Source organism: Coffea arabica, chromosome 4c, assembly GCF_036785885.1.
Source record: "Coffea arabica cultivar ET-39 chromosome 4c, Coffea Arabica ET-39 HiFi, whole genome shotgun sequence".
NCBI lineage: Eukaryota > Viridiplantae > Streptophyta > Magnoliopsida > Gentianales > Rubiaceae > Coffea > Coffea arabica.
The window spans coordinates 28,782,944-28,799,904 of NC_092316.1; positions in this window are offsets into that span (position 1 = coordinate 28,782,944).

Consider the following 16,961-nt stretch of genomic DNA (forward strand, 5'->3'; position numbering starts at 1 on the left):
AAAATTGCAGCAGTTTTGTTCATCAAATGTTTGCATACTTGCCCAGAATTTTGCATGGGATATTTCTAAGTTTTCTGCCTGCTTGGATGATGGTAATGATGTGGTTTGTTGCTCAGTTCATACACCATATGCATGCCCAAGCCAAAATTCTGGTATTCAGCCTATGTTGATGAGATGATAAGAGAGTTTTTGTTTCTCTTTTTCTGCATTCTTTTTCCAGAATTTGCGTATTATATCTTTCCAAGTTTCTGGTCATTTGATTGTGATCATCATGTAGTTTGTTATTCAGTAAAGTTGTGATATTGAAATAAGGAATATCTAATCAAAGCTGTGAGTTTGAATCAAAAATCTGGTTTGCATGATGAAAATGAAAAGAAAAGCTGCGGTTGAAAAACTTGCAGCAAACTTGAAAACAAAAGAAAGCATGCTTCATTTTTAGTTGCAGAAGTGTATCATTCATGTAAATTGCAGGACGTTGCCTTAAGGATTCTTGTACAAATGTCTAGTATTTTGGTTGCTTTATGGTCTAGGCTTTAGCATGTTTATTTGGATGGTCTGGTTTGATGTTTTGAGCAAGGTTTGGAATTTCTTCTGTTTCTTTCCTTGTTTTTCTTGCTTGGGATACTCTTCATTAGATCATATAGTGATAGGCAATCATGCTTGGGTTGGCAATTTAGATTTCATGTGAGTTTGGGTTGGCAAACAAATGAGTTTTTGTGTTTTTTTCTGGTATGAAATATGTATGTTTTGAAGCTGTCCAAGCTTGCGGCAGGAATTTGCAGAAGTAAAAAAAAATTTCAGTTTTTCTATGTAGCATGCATGCAATGTGTTCTAAAGTTTACATTTTAACCCCTCAAGTTTCCCCTTATGCCATTATGACCCACAAAATTGAGAAAACTAATCAATTGGGTCCCTGTGATTTTTGCAGCAATGCATTATGGCCCAATTACATTCCATGTTCTTGCAATTAAGTCCTAAGATATTTGCATTTGAACTATTACTTGCCCTTTTCTTTGCCCCTGGACCCTTGAAGTTCCTAAAAGTGTTTGATTAGGCTCGAGTGCTTGGTTAGTGTTTGCAATTGAGTCCTTGGTAACCTCAACTTTGCAATTCGACTGCTCGTTTGCTTTCATTTGTTTAGGTGGTACTTAATACATGAATTTGTGAACTTTATAATCAAGCGAGCTTGTGTTTGTTTATTTTCTTTAATCTTCCCAAATAAAGTGGTATCTTGACCTTTTTATTGTTTTGAAGCCATTTTTCTTTCATTTGGACATCGTTCAAAGGGGGCGGTATAATTTCTTTTATCCCTTTTTGTGTCTCTCCTATGTGATCCAACGTGCTAAGTGAGAATTGCATGTCTACTTTGCTTTCCTAGCCTTTCCTTAATTCCTTTCATTTATGTCATTTACTTTCATTTTCATTAAGTTATTCTTTTAATGGGGTATGTGTACACCTCTTGGCTTGTAATAGATAGGGCTTTGGCGAGCAATTTGGTCCATTTTGCCCTTCCCCTTTTGTTTTAGTTAGTGAATGTAATAAGTTCATTAGTTTGGTTGCATGCCTATGTGTTACGTGTTACTTGCTTTATTAGGTTTTGCATATAGTCGAGCATGTTAAGTGTTACGTGCTACGTGTTTATGAGTGTTTGGCATGTCTACTAGCTTTCTGTAGTGTAGATGAATGGAATGGATGAATGTACGTTTCCACTAGTCCAACGCTAGTCGGAATTCATAGAATGGGCTAGTCCAACGCTAGACCCTTAGGGATTTCCCCTCGTTAGTACATGTTTGCATGTTCATTACATGTCATGCATTCTTTTTAGTTTTATCATTTTGCATGCCCCTCGAACCCCTTTTCCCTCCATTTTAGGATTTTTGCATTTCATGCTAGTTATAGGGTTCATTCGCTTGAGAATCCCCTTAAATATGGGATATAGACGAGTGTGGTTTTTTCTAAGCCTTAGCACGCTTGTATTCCCTCTATAAAAGGGCAAATTGAGTCACGATTTAGGTCTCCCCGTACCCAATATGCATACATTCCCTAGGATCATGCATTCACTCTACCATTTTATACTCTTATCACACTTTCATTTTTTTCCTCCCATCTTGCACATGTGCACCCTTATATTTTCATTTGCACACGAGCACTTTCGTCATTACTTGCACACATGCACTTCATTTCACATACCGTACCTTGCCCACTCACGTGCACATTTTCATTTACATATTTATTGTCTATTATTACTTTTTCAAACTCATGTCCTCACATTGCATACATGCATTCCATTCATTTGCATCCCACTCGCATTATTCGTGACTTCTTCAAAGGATCGTTATTGGGCTTCACAATTAATGTGATTGGCACCACTCAACCTTTGAAGAGAAATTTCCCCCAATACCCCTAGGTCTAGGGTTTGCATTCATGTAGTGCATCCAAATGTAATAAATTCTTTGGTTAAAACAAGAAAATCTTTGATTAAATCACGCAACTAGCTTTGGCTAGGTCGAAGGGGTGCCTTGGATTTTATCCTTGCCTTGCCCTTCGTCAAATGTGACTCCCGAACCTTTTTCGTTGGTTTTCGTGGACTAGGAGTCGTTTAAAAGGGGTTTCTTACTACTTTTTCCTATTTTTTCTTTAAAAATTCATTTTTTGGTGACTTGGTACACCTTAACTCATTACCAAGTGGCGACTCCGATTTTTTTTTTTTTTTTTTTAAAAAACCCTTTTAAACTATAATTTTGGGTCAAATCGTCGCATTCTCAAACCCCCATTTAGACCCATTTTTCTTTTAAATCACAATTCATTTTCCAATCACAAATTGAATCAAAAAATACATTTTTAAACCATTTATTTATTTATCAAAAAATGGGGCGCGACAGTTGGCGACTCCACTGGGGACATTCGAGAGTCCGAGCAAATTTGATTTAATCAATCTTTTTCTTCTTTTAATCTTTTCATATATCACATTTGGGTGTTTAGGATTGCATTTTTCCTTTTATTAGGATTTTTGCATTTCACGCGTATCCAACTACTCCCTCGCTCACGAATGTATGATTGGTTGATTGGATGTATGTTTACTTGCTTATCTCGCGCTTGCATTGCATTTGGGGGGGGTGTGTCTCCCTTAGAGCCTCGCGTTGGTTCTCGATCCCTCCCCTCCAAAAGAGCACTAGCATGCGTGCATTCGCTTTATTATTTATCCCTTTTATTTTTCTTTTAGTGGCTTGTCACGCCACTCCACCCTACTAGGATTAGGCGACCCACTTGGACATGTGATCACGACACGATGTGTGTGTAGCATGATCCAATGGGTCACTCAATCTTCCGCTTTAAGCTATGGGTTGATAGCCTTTAGCTTTTAGTCGAAGGTTGAGGATTTTGATCGATTCACTCAAACACGTAGCCGCGACACGATGTGTGCGTAGCGGTGTTTGGGGAATCGCTCGAGCCACCGACAAAGAACCTTGGGATTGATGACCCTTGGTTTCTAAGTCTGAAGGCTCGGGAGCCTGAGTTTATCGAGTCTAGATGCATTAGTGAACCCCAACCTCATGCATCCATATTAGCATTGCCTATGGTAGAGTCGACCTTACCCTGAATTAGGAAACACTATTTACGAGGGGAGGGGTCCCACCCCTTTTTCCTTATCTGTCTCTGTTGCTTTTTATATTATCTAATTGTCCAAATGTGTTATGTGTTATGTGTTGAACTCACGTTTCCTTGTCTTTTGTCTTTTGCATTCACAAACGTTAGGAAATAAGAGGTCTGGTACGATCCTCTTTTAGGACCTACCCCTGTAGATAGGTTATTGCATGTTTGAAAATTGTGATATTTTTTGTTCATAAATTAATAATGCCATGTCATTTTAGGCTTACCCTGGCAGATAAAGGGTTCCTTAGGTCACGTTTCATTTCGAATTGCATTTTTTCTTGCTTTGATAAAAATGCATCATGCATCCACCCTAGAAAGGGAATGCCATTTAGGCGATCCCGTGTTAGGGGATAAGCCACCTTCTGTCTCGGATACTTAATCCAACGAGACTTGCACGTTTACATTTTGTACCATCCAAAGGGGTAGTGCACAAGGTAAGGTAGGATCCAATCATTTTCATAGAGTGATTTTTGGAATATGAACGTCTAATAATCACTTTTTGGCCATTTTATAAAAAAATTGGTAAAAATCCCTTGCGTGAAGGACATTAATTTGAAGAAATTCACAAATGATTCCTCCTATTGAGACGATAAATAAATTGAGGCTAAATCGTGATTTTAGAAGGCTCATAGACTAATTTTCTGAAACCACCAATGGCCGGCCGGTTCAATCGATCCATTTTGTCAATTCATAATCAATTTTGAATAAACCATCATTTGACCAATTTACCCTTTTTTAGAGTCATTTGACCAATTTACCCTTTTTAGGGTCATCTGGTCAATTTTGAATAAATCGTCAATTCATTTGACCAATTTACCCTTTTTAGGGTCATTTGACCAATTTACCCTTTTTAGGGTCATCCGGTCGATTTTGAATAAATCGTCAATTTCATTTGACCAATTAGGATTTCAATGTCGAATTTCAAAATGGAAAACCTAGTCGATTTTGAGAAAAAACATCCATTGCATCCAGCCATTTGATCAGTTGGGGTTTTGACCCGTGCTTCACTGAAAAAATTTGGTCAACGAATTCCAATCTCTTCGATAGGAAGTTCGTCAAGGTCAAACCCGTGCGTTTTTGCAAGTTCTTGTATCGATCAAAAGTAATCAATCCCTTCGGACGAGGTCCTCATTTTGACAAACGTCTCTTCTCATTCCAATGGGCCAAATTTTTCAAATTATTTTTCACTCCATAAGCTGATCGGATCCATCAGGTATTGTATAGTGCCTGCTCTGGGGGATTGCATTTTCATGTTAGGCCTACCCTTGGCACAAAAAGGGTCCCCCCATAGGACATGCATACCGATTTTATATTCTTTCTTACTAACTCTGGGTATTTTCCTTTTGTTTTCCCCCTTCCCCCCTGCATTCATAAGAATATTTCAATAAGGCAAAAACATTTTTCTATTGCTGATGATAATTTTGATCTAATAAAGTTTGAAAATCACAAGTATTATTTGATTCTTGGGCAGATCCAACAATGGAAACCTGAAAGACCCATCTGAAAGCTCTAGGCTAAGAGCTTCTAAGAGATTTCATAATTGTTTTCAAAGAAAATTCTATATATTTGACTTGTTAATATATTTTTGTGTCAAAAGGAAAGGAGACAAAAAGTGTATATGTGGAGCTCTTTACAAGTTTCTCTCTTCTCATTTGTATCATAATTGAATGAGAATTTTTGTTTCAAACTTTTTCAGCAATAAAATTTTTGGGACAATCATTGTTTGGTGTATATTTATGTACATTTCATTCTTTATTCTTATTCATTGGAGATTTCATGATGAATTTTGAGAAATAAAACAAATTGAGATTTTTTCAACCTCTAGCCTGAAAATTCACAAGTGTATGCTTCCTAAATCCTTACATTTGATTGGCGATCTGAGCTACACAATAAGAGTGCTCAAGATTGAAAGAGGTCGCTCAAAAGGCCTCATGAAATACCTTTTCTCTTTCACTGTACAATTCATATTTTTGCCCACTTCTATTGACCCCAAAATAAAATCAGTCACATTGATTGATAATTTGCAAACTGGGGCAACCTCTGCTTCGAAAAATGTCCGTTGTGTCTAATTATATCTAACTCACATCTAAGTGAAAGCAAAAATGTGCATTATTCTTGTTTGTTTTGAGAATTTGGAATGATACTTTGAGCATTCGTTTCTCTACCTATACACATTTTGTCATTTGCTCTCCCATTTGAGCCTTTGAAAGAATAATTTCGTTTCAAATAAGAGCCCTAATGATCACTACCCTATATTGGAAAATTTTCAAATATCAAAAAGGGGAATGAATTTTCAATGACCATTTCGTTACTTTGGTTGTCATGAAGCGTAAGAATGATACTTTGGCCATCGTTTCTACGACCTAAACACCAATTATCCATTGCATCCTCATTTGAGCCAAAAAATTGGTGGTTCTTTTCGAATGCACATATGATCGCACCCCACATTGGGGAAAGAGATTGGGGAGTTTTGAAAAAGGGAAAAGAAAAAGGGGAAAGGGAACCGCAAATTGGGAAATTTGATTCCGCTTGGGTTCCAATTTTGAAAAAGAAAAGGAAGAGATTTGTCCACACGGACCGCCTATGTTTCACAAATATGGATGAACAAGGGTCTTCCTCAGTCAGTTAATTCAGATACATGCCAAAAATTTCGCATTAATGAAAGTTTCCTTTCAGAGTTATTGTAAGGAATGGAATAAAAGTCAGGCCCTCTTCTTTTCCAATCAAGCATTCTATCCCTAGTTATCCCTTTTGAGCCATCAGAATAAATTATTTCGTTTGGCAACCCCTGAGAATCGCCAACCCCACACTGGGGCAAGTTTGAGTTGAAAAGGAAAAAGTTTCAAGAAGTGAAAAGGTGAAAAATCACAAAATCAAAAGACAAAAGAAGGAAAGAGAACCTCAGTTCAAAAATAAACTGGGGCAAATTTTGAAAATTTCAAAGAACGGCAAAAGGCCGAAAAAGTCAAAAGAAGAAAGAAAATGAAAGAAAAAAAAAGTCTCAATTGAGCATAAACTGGGGCAAAATTCTGATTCAGCCCTAAAATAGGGTTGGCGCAACAATGCGATCTCAGATTCTTCAAACCACTTTTGAAATCCGCTTTCAAGCCTTAACTTTTCTAAGCACCCCACCAGACCCCATTACAAAAGCCGAAAGTCCTGACTTCAGTTCTTTGCAATGGCCCTGTCAAGAAAATTTCTGATGCCGGAAAATTTTAGCTGAATTGCTTGAGTATGAGGTTGACGCTACTCACCATGTGAAAACCCATCAGCTCGAGGGAACAGAAAAGAAGCGAAAGAAAAGCAAGAAAAGAAAATGCAGAAAAATTCGACGCTGAAGTCCCTGGTGAATGATAAGAAAAATGCAATCAAAGTCTGAGATCTTTGAGTTCCAACGTAGGGGCAATTTTGGGAAAATGCGATCTTCGGTGCTATGTCTTTGAAAGTTTTATTCTTTAGCTATCGTTTTCGAGCCACATTACAAGCTAATAAAGTCCATCGTTGACTTATTCTTTCATGACAATCCAAAGTGAGGATCATGCTCATAGGAAATCCATCGATCACTCATGATCATAAGGGTATAACCAGTTTTCGCATGTTTAGCTATCGTTTTTACCCATTTGTTGCAAGCTTAAAACTTATGTGTTGACTAAGTTTTCTTAAAAAAAAATAAGGGTGACAAACTCTTTGCTTTCACTAAGATGTGACATTGAAGGGATTACATACAATTGGGGCACAAAATAAGACAAGTCTTGGCCTCCCATTTCCTTTAGTCACTTCCAAGTCAGACATAACGCCCATTTGATTAGTCTTGAAAGATGGGCTAACCAGAAAGTGGTGACCTGTTATCCTAAGCACCGATGCTAAAAGTGAGGAAGAAATCTTCTTGAATTTGGTGTTATTCTAAGGGATTCATCATGAAATTTCTGCATGAGTTCAAACTCGACGTTAAGTGTCTTCACATTGTATATATGACTATTTTCTAAATTTTAGAAGTGCTGTTTCTCTTTGTTCAAATAAATGGGAAATCATCTGAACCAAATTTTTGCAATCAAGGGAGCCCACACTGGGGCAAATTTTTTATTTGCAAGATTTCACAAAATAAACCCACACAGGGGCAAATATTTTTGTAGTCCAATTGAGGATTTCATCCAAGAATCAAAATAATGCATTTTTCAAATCAATCACGCTGTTTCTTTTCACAAAAACTTGAGTGCATGTCATATTTTGGTAAGCCCCTGTGCAGGTATTCATAGTTGAAATCGACGAAAAAGCATCTGGTGATGTGGGAGGCCGATGCCGAAGAAAGAGAAGAAAGAAAGAAAAAGGGCCCTACACTGGGGGTAGATTATTTTGAAAAGATTCTCTCGAAAAATCAGAAAAATTCAAAAGTCAAAAAATCAAAAATCAAGTTCAAATTCTTGTTTCTTGGAAAATCAAATTTAATTTCTAGTTTTTGACAAATCAAGTTCAATTTCTTGACCAATATTGGCAGGACCGGGTCTAATCCCGCTGACCAAGTGAATGGCAGGACCGGGTTTTATCCCGCTGACCGCTTACCTCGGCAGGACCGGGTTCTATCCCGCTGACCGCTTTTTATCTACGTTGGGACCGGGTTTTATTCCGCCAACCTCGGCAGGACCGGGTTCTATCCCGCTGACTGTTTTTATCTACATTGGGACCGGGTTTTATCCCGCCAACCTCGGCAGGACCGGGTTCTATCCCGCTGACCGTCCACACCCCGTCAGGCTCAGATGTTATCCCACCGACCAATTCATCACACTGGGGCAAATTTTTAGATAATTTTTCAAACAAGTCTTATACAGTTCTTCATTTTACATTTTCTGTTCGGGTCTATCCCGTGGGTCTATCCCATTTAAATTTCTGTCTGGGTCTATCCCATTTAGATTTCTGTCTGGGTCTATCCCATTTAAATTTCTGTTCGGGTCTATCCCGTGGGTCTATCCCATTTTACATTTTCTGTTTGGGTCTATCCCATTTTTCATTTTCTGTTCGGGTCTATCCCGTGGGTCTATCCCATTTTACATCTTCTGTTTGGGTCAATCCCATTTTAAATTTTTGTCAAAGGGGTCAGTCCCCATTTCTAAAGCGTCCATCGTTCGAGACGCTCGTAGCCGAATAACACAGGTGAGCATTTGGTGTCTACTTCTTTGTCTCAAATTTTTCCAAAACTCAGACAAAGAAGGGCAAACTGTAGACACCAAATTTTTGGTGTTTTATTATTTATTTATTTACTATTCATTTTTTTATTTATTCTATTTTTATTTGTCACAATTAGTTTTATTTACTTTTAGTTTTAGTTTTTTTAGCCATTTTAGCATAGAATTTTTTTTTAAAAAAAAAGGGGAAAATGAATGAAAATGGAAAAAAGAAGAAAAAGAGGAAAATCTTAGTTTTTATTATTATTATTATTATTTTTTTCTTTCTTTTGGTTGCTAATTTTGTACATTTTATTTAAGTTTAAGTTTGTTTGAATTATTATTGTTTTTATTGTTATTTATATTATTCTTAAAAAAAAAAAGGAAGAATTCCATGCAAGCTGCGGAAATACAGTCGAGTGTGCCCATCGGAGGGCTCTAAGTTGCCCAGTAAAACCTCCACTCTGATCCTCACCTTTCAGGTGAGGGTTTGAGAGTAAGGTTCCTGGTATAAATAGAGCAGAAACACAGTTTGAGGGGGAGATAGAGAATGACGGCAGAAAAGAAAAAAGAATGAGGGAGACGGATGGAGGGATTTCAGAGGAGAAAAAGCAGAGCTAAGGAAAAGGAGGGCCGCCGCAATTCATCTGGGTGGCCATCAAAGCTCTATCGTCCTCTTCATCGTCAAGCTACAACATTCCCATCAATCAAGACAGCGGCTAGGGAAGAAAACCAGAGGAGAGAAAAGAGATCGAGAGAGAAACAAAGAAAAAGAGGAACCAGAAATTAGAAAGAGTGAGGGAAAGCTTCGAGAGTGAAAAGAAAACCAGAGAAGGAACAAGCTTTGGTCAACAATAGGCGACTGAAATTATCTCCCAGGCCAATAGATTGAAGCTTGAAGTAACGGGTTCTGCATTACGGGAAATCGCTGCAGCATAATTTCTGGGTTCGTCCTGGCAGCTTTCGTGATTTCCCTGAAATACCTCACCTTCGTTGATTACGCTAGCATCCTCAGGTAAATCCATCCTTTCCTTTAGTTAGTCTTGTGTCATTTCCCTGAAGCTTCAAGCTTAGTAAACCAGAGATTCTGTACTCATACGTTGTGGATTTGGTTGCTAGACAGATGCTATTTTTGTGCGGTCCTTTTCATTGTCCAAAGCTGTCGCCTTTTGCTGCTGTTTGTTTGTATCATGGTTTTGTTTTTTGTTGCTTACTTAAATGTTGTAGAATCTGGTTAGCAGGCTGCATGTTCTTGGTTGTTGTTCAATGATTATGCTTACGTTTCAATCTGGGAATGCACAGTCCGAAGTTTACTGCAGAAAAATAGCTAAAGTTTGCATCTTTTGCTTCTGGATTTTCTGGGGGGAGGAAGGCAGGGATGGAACTTATGATTTTGCTGTTTAATCTAAGGTAGATTGGGTTGAAGTTCTGGGTCATTGAGTAAGGCATTTCCAGGTTTCCTTGGGTCATGTAAATGTTTGTAGACATGCTGAATTTGCAAAGAAAAGCTGCAGAAATTCTTGTTTTTCTTCAAAGTCAATATGTTTTCAAATCATGTCATTCCATTTTTTTTTTTTTGTTCGAAAGCTGGTTAGATATTTCCCCTACATTTGTTTTAAGTCTTCGTATGTTGGGTTTGAATGATGGGAAATGCGTTGAATCGTTTTCATGAAGGCTTTCTCGGCTGAGTGGGTAAAAAATTGCAGCAGTTTTGTTCATCAAATGTTTGCATACTTGCCCAGAATTTTGCATGGGATATTTCTAAGTTTTCTGCCTGCTTGGATGATGGTAATGATGTGGTTTGTTGCTCAGTTCATACACCATATGCATGCCCAAGCCAAAATTCTGGTATTCAGCCTATGTTGATGAGATGATAAGAGAGTTTTTGTTTCTCTTTTTCTGCATTCTTTTTCCAGAATTTGCGTATTATATCTTTCCAAGTTTCTGGTCATTTGATTGTGATCATCATGTAATTTGTTATTCAGTAAAGTTGTGATATTGAAATGAGGAATATCTAATCAAAGCTGTGAGTTTGAATCAAAAATCTGGTTTGCATGATGAAAATGAAAAGAAAAGCTGCGGTTGAAAAACTTGCAGCAAACTTGAAAACAAAAGAAAGCATGCTTCATTTTTAGTTGCAGAAGTGTATCATTCATGTAAATTGCAGGATGTTGCCTTAAGGATTCTTGTACAAATGTCTAGTATTTTGGTTGCTTTATGGTCTAGGCTTTAGCATGTTTATTTGGATGGTCTGGTTTGATGTTTTGAGCAAGGTTTGGAATTTCTTCTGTTTCTTTCCTTGTTTTTCTTGCTTGGGATACTCTTCATTAGATCATATAGTGATAGGCAATCATGCTTGGGTTGACAATTTAGATTTCATGTGAGTTTGGGTTGGCAAACAAATGAGTTTTTGTGTTTTTTTCTGGTATGAAATATGTATGTTTTGAAGCTGTCCAAGCTTGCGGCAGGAATTTGCAGAAGTAAAAAAAAATTTCAGTTTTTCTATGTAGCATGCATGCAATGTGTTCTAAAGTTTACATTTTAACCCCTCAAGTTTCCCCTTATGCCATTATGACCCACAAAATTGAGAAAACTAATCAATTGGGTCCCTGTGATTTTTGCAGCAATGCATTATGGCCCAATTACATTCCATGTTCTTGCAATTAAGTCCTAAGATATTTGCATTTGAACTATTACTTGCCCTTTTCTTTGCCCCTGGACCCTTGAAGTTCCTAAAAGTGTTTGATTAGGCTCGAGTGCTTGGTTAGTGTTTGCAATTGAGTCCTTGGTAGCCTCAACTTTGCAATTCGACTGCTCGTTTGCTTTCATTTGTTTAGGTGGTACTTAATACATGAATTTGTGAACTTTATAATCAAGCGAGCTTGTGTTTGTTTATTTTCTTTAATCTTCCCAAATAAAGTGGTATCTTGACCTTTTTATTGTTTTGAAGCCATTTTTCTTTCATTTGGACATCGTTCAAAGGGGGCGGTATAATTTCTTTTATCCCTTTTTGTGTCTCTCCTATGTGATCCAACGTGCTAAGTGAGAATTGCATGTCTACTTTGCTTTCCTAGCCTTTCCTTAATTCCTTTCATTTATGTCATTTACTTTCATTTTCATTAAGTTATTCTTTTAATGGGGTATGTGTACACCTCTTGGCTTGTAATAGATAGGGCTTTGGCGAGCAATTTGGTCCATTTTCCCCTTCCCCTTTTGTTTTAGTTAGTGAATGTAATAAGTTCATTAGTTTGGTTGCATGCCTATGTGTTACGTGTTACTTGCTTTATTAGGTTTTGCATATAGTCGAGCATGTTAAGTGTTACGTGCTACGTGTTTATGAGTGTTTGGCATGTCTACTAGCTTTCTGTAGTGTAGATGAATGGAATGGATGAATGTACGTTTCCACTAGTCCAACGCTAGTCAGAATTCATAGAATGGGCTAGTCCAACGCTAGACCCTTAGGGATTTCCCCTCTTTAGTACATGTTTGCATGTTCATTACATGTCATGCATTCTTTTTAGTTTTATCATTTTGCATGCCCCTCGAACCCCTTTTCCCTCCATTTTAGGATTTTTGCATTTCATGCTAGTTATAGGGTTCATTCGCTTGAGAGTCCCCTTAAATATGGGATATAGACGAGTGTGGCTTTTTCTAAGCCTTAGCACGCTTGTATTCCCTCTATAAAAGGGCAAATTGAGTCACGATTTAGGTCTCCCCGTACCCAATATGCATACATTCCCTAGGATCATGCATTCACTCTACCATTTTATACTCTTATCACACTTTCATTTTTTTCCTCCCATCTTGCACATGTGCACCCTTATATTTTCATTTGCACACGAGCACTTTCGTCATTACTTGCACACATGCACTTCATTTCACATACCGTACCTTGCCCACTCACGTGCACATTTTCATTTACATATTTATTGTCTTTTATTACTTTTTCAAACTCATGTCGTCACATTGCATACATGCATTCCATTCATTTGCATCCCACTCGCATTATTCGTGACTTCTTCAAAGGATCGTTATTGGGCTTCACAATTAATGTGATTGGCACCACTCAACCTTTGAAGAGAAATTTCCCCCAATACCCCTAGGTCTAGGGTTTGCATTCATGTAGTGCATCCAAATGTAATAAATTCTTTGGTTAAAACAAGAAAATCTTTGATTAAATCACGCAACTAGCCTTGGCTAGGTCGAAGGGGTGCCTTGGATTTTATCCTTGCCTTGCCCTTCGTCAAATGTGACTCCCGAACCTTTTTCGTTGGTTTTCGTGGACTAGGAGTCGTTTAAAAGGGGTTTCTTACTACTTTTTCCTATTTTTTCTTTAAAAATTCATTTTTTGGTGACTTGGTACACCTTAACTCATTACCAAGTGGCGACTCTGATTTTTTTTTTTTTAAAAAAAACCATTTTTAAACTATAATTTTGGGTCAAATCGTCGCATTCTCAAACCCCCATTTAGACCCATTTTTCTTTTAAATCACAATTCATTTTCCAATCACAAATTGAATCAAAAAATACATTTTTAAACCATTTATTTATTTATCAAAAAATGGGGCGCGACACTGAGAAGAGAGTTAGAAGCTGGTATATATGTGTTTCTTTGGTATGAAAGTAGCTAGAAAACTTGCATGAGAACCATGAAAACGAACCATGCGTTTGCGATGCGCGGAACCATTTAAAACTCCAAACAGGGCAGCCCAGAGCCTGAACTTAAGCTCCATTTTTCTTGATGCTGTGTGCTGATTCAGAAGTTTCTCAAAAAATAAAAGTTGTAGCATATTATGCCCTGAATATTCTTGAAAAATTTCAGGTCAAACGGATTAGTGTATCCTGAGTTATGGCCAAAATAGTCGCATCTATTCTAAACTCAGCATTCTGCCGCGTTTCTTGTTTTAGCCTCTGACCAGGTTCTGTCCGTTTTGATAACGTATGAACTGGGTGTTGACCCCTTCATAAGAAATGTAGGTCTTGGTCTTAGCTTCGAAATGGTATAAATTTCATCCAAATCCGAGTCCCGTAGCTTCAGTTATGACCAAAACAAGATCGGTTGTCAGAACTGCCTTCGAATTTGGACAGTTCTGACAGGAATGTTTGGACCCGTTTTCCTCCATTCTCTGTATTGATTCAGCTTTTAGTCCAAACACGAAAGTTATAGCCTTATGGATGAGCTTTCTAATGCCTCTAGAATTTCTTGATTCTGATTTCTGAGGCTTGAGTTACGGTCTTCCAAACAGGGCCTGTTTGATAAACCGAAATGAAATGGCTGGAACTATTATGTGCCTTTTTGACCAATACCTATTGAGATCTGGGTCGAGATGTCTGAATGAAAGTTGTAGCCTTTCCTCGTAGATTCGAAACAGTGTCTCACCCACCTTGATCCGATATTCCTAGCCTAACTTTTGATCAAAACAGTTTGAGATGGCAGTTTTGGCCGTTTCCGTTTGCCGTTCCGCGCGCGCGCGTGTGTCCGTTTTGCCGTTTCCGCACTTGCATGTGCCGATTTTGCCGTTTTGCTTATTTTGGGCATGTTAGTGGCCGTTTGTGATATAATGAGATGCAATCCTCTATTTCAGACCGTGGTGAGTTAGGCGGAGCCGGTAGGGCCTACTAGCTAACACGCACGAAGTGATTTCTGCTCTTATACTACTTTTGTGTTTTGAGTAAGTATTCAAGCCATTCTTATGCGTTAGTTGCTTATGTGTTATGATTTGTATGAAAAGGGTACCTAGGCGAGGGTGTACTTTATCAGACTCGACCTAAACCCTAATTTGCTCACGTATTTGTACATGGCATATGTATATGAACCATTTTGAAACTAAAACCCTCGAGCTTGTAGCTCTGGGTGACTTTTGGGTAATTTTGTGAAGTTTGTGAGTTTGAGGTTGATCTCAAGACCTAGATGGACTATTCGAGCTGGTTAGGGCTTGGTCGAAGTTAGTCCAGCCTAGTCTGAGGTCACCAAGTTTGTGAATCCGGTTCACCGAGCATGTGAACCAAGTTTGTGAACCCAGCTTGTGAACCAAGCTCAATTTCGTTCGCTCGAGCAAGTTTGTGAGGTGACTGGCCAGTGAGGGTGATAAGGTGTTAGGTGCGAGTACAAGTGGAGTTCTACGGACCTTGTTTATGATCGACGGAGTGTCGGCAGGAGGTCATGCATGGCAAACGACTTGGCTTTGGACCCAACCTATATCCTTCCTTTGTATTGTTACTTTTGCACTTGACTTGACACTTTTGTGAAATAGTTGTTTATCTAACTGTGAAATTTGTGATTTTACCCCTGTTTACTTACTAAGTATATAGCTTACCCCGTTTCCTTTGTTTTCCTTAGCAGGGGACGACACGGGGAACGCCTGGGCATATTCACTAGTATAGTTAGGTCTGCTTGTAATAGTTGGACAATTAAGATGTATGTTTTTGTTTTGGTGGTTTGTATAAGGACCCTCCTTAGGGTCTACTTCCTGCTGGTTGTTATCACACTGTAGTATGGTGGTTTGACCAGATACTTTTGAAAATGTAAATAGAACTTTTGGCGGTTGTATATAGCGGTTGTGTATATTATAAATAGTACTCTTTGGTTTATTCTAGTTTTATTAGCTTTGTGTTTCGAGTCCTGGCGCAAGTTAGGCAGGCGTCCCGCCGATACCCTAGGGTTCGCCCTTGGGAGAAGCGGGGGCGTCACAGTGGAAGATTTCATAACTTTTGGTAGAAATTGGTGAATTTTTTATATTTATTCATGATTTTTCTGTTTTTATATGTTTAATATTGTTGGGCCATGGATGATGGCTTGGAATGGTTTAGAATGAAGCTTTAGGGCGTAAATTGAGGTTGTTTGCGGAAAATTTCCGCATTGTACGGAAAATTTCAGATTTAGGGTTTGGATTTGGGGCTTTTCTAGGGTTTCTATATAGCCCTTGAATTGACTTGGATTAAAGAGTTTTGAGACTCTAATAAGGTGTATTGAAGGGTTTATGACTGGTAATGGTTTTGGTAATTGTATTTGGAAAGTATGGGTGGATGTTCGTAGGTTGGAAACTTGGAATTTTAAGGGGAAGTGCTGTCCAAATCGGGGGATTCTTGTGTTTTATTGAACTTGGGTTGTTTTAGGGGTCATTAGAGACCTTAGCGTTATCTAAACCCTTAGTGTCGAGTATTTCTTCTTTTATTGCAAGTTTCTTTGATTTTACATTAGTGACTCGTGGCTTAGACTTATGACTTGTAATCGAGTCTCATTGTGCTTGTTTGAATGTTTTAGGGCGTGACGGTGGTCCGAGACTCTCGTCGGGTGGACAAGTGTGAAAACTCTCTTTGCTTGCTTGGTGAGTGTACTACTCACTTGATTGTGACTATGTGGCTTGGTTATACTTGAAATTGATGCCTTGAATGCTTATTTGCACCGTTGATATTGATTAAAGCGAGGGTGTACTTGATCACTCTCACCTTTTATATCTTATATGACTATTTACTGTGTTACTTGAATGATACATGAATGTACTTGAATTGGTGTCGTTTGGACGAGTATCCAACGGTCATTACTGTTATCACTGAGCTCAACCCCATTGGTCGTCAATTGAATCGAGCCGGCAAGAGCTTGGTCGGGAAAATTGACGAGCCATGGGGACTGTTATATGGAATCTTGGAGTATGAGACTCTTGATTCCGATATACTCGAGTATTACCAATTCTAAACTGTTTGGAGTTCGGGCCCGGTTGGGGTATGAGAGGTGGAAGGAAAGGGAGTAAAGTGGAGTCTACGTTTGGTTACTCTTTGTACATTGACGGAGGGTCAATGAGATACGATCAAGTATGATAAGCGAGGAAAGGGGCTCTTGAGAGCCGTCCGTATCCTTTTACCACTTGTATTGATATGTGACTTTAATTAGTTTCTTTATTGAATAAATTTGCAATGAACGAATGTATACTTAATTGAACTTCCTTGCTTCAGTGAAAGTACCTCATTGGGCGAAAACTCACCCCATTCGTTTTGTTTTCCTTACAAGGATTTGAACACCTTTTGGAAGGCTTTGATACTTTGTTACCAAGTTGAGCTAGTTGTACATATTCTTTTGAATAGCTCCTCATAGGACAAAACTTTAAATGTATTCGGTTCCAACTTTCTTGGTTGAATTGTAACTATGGA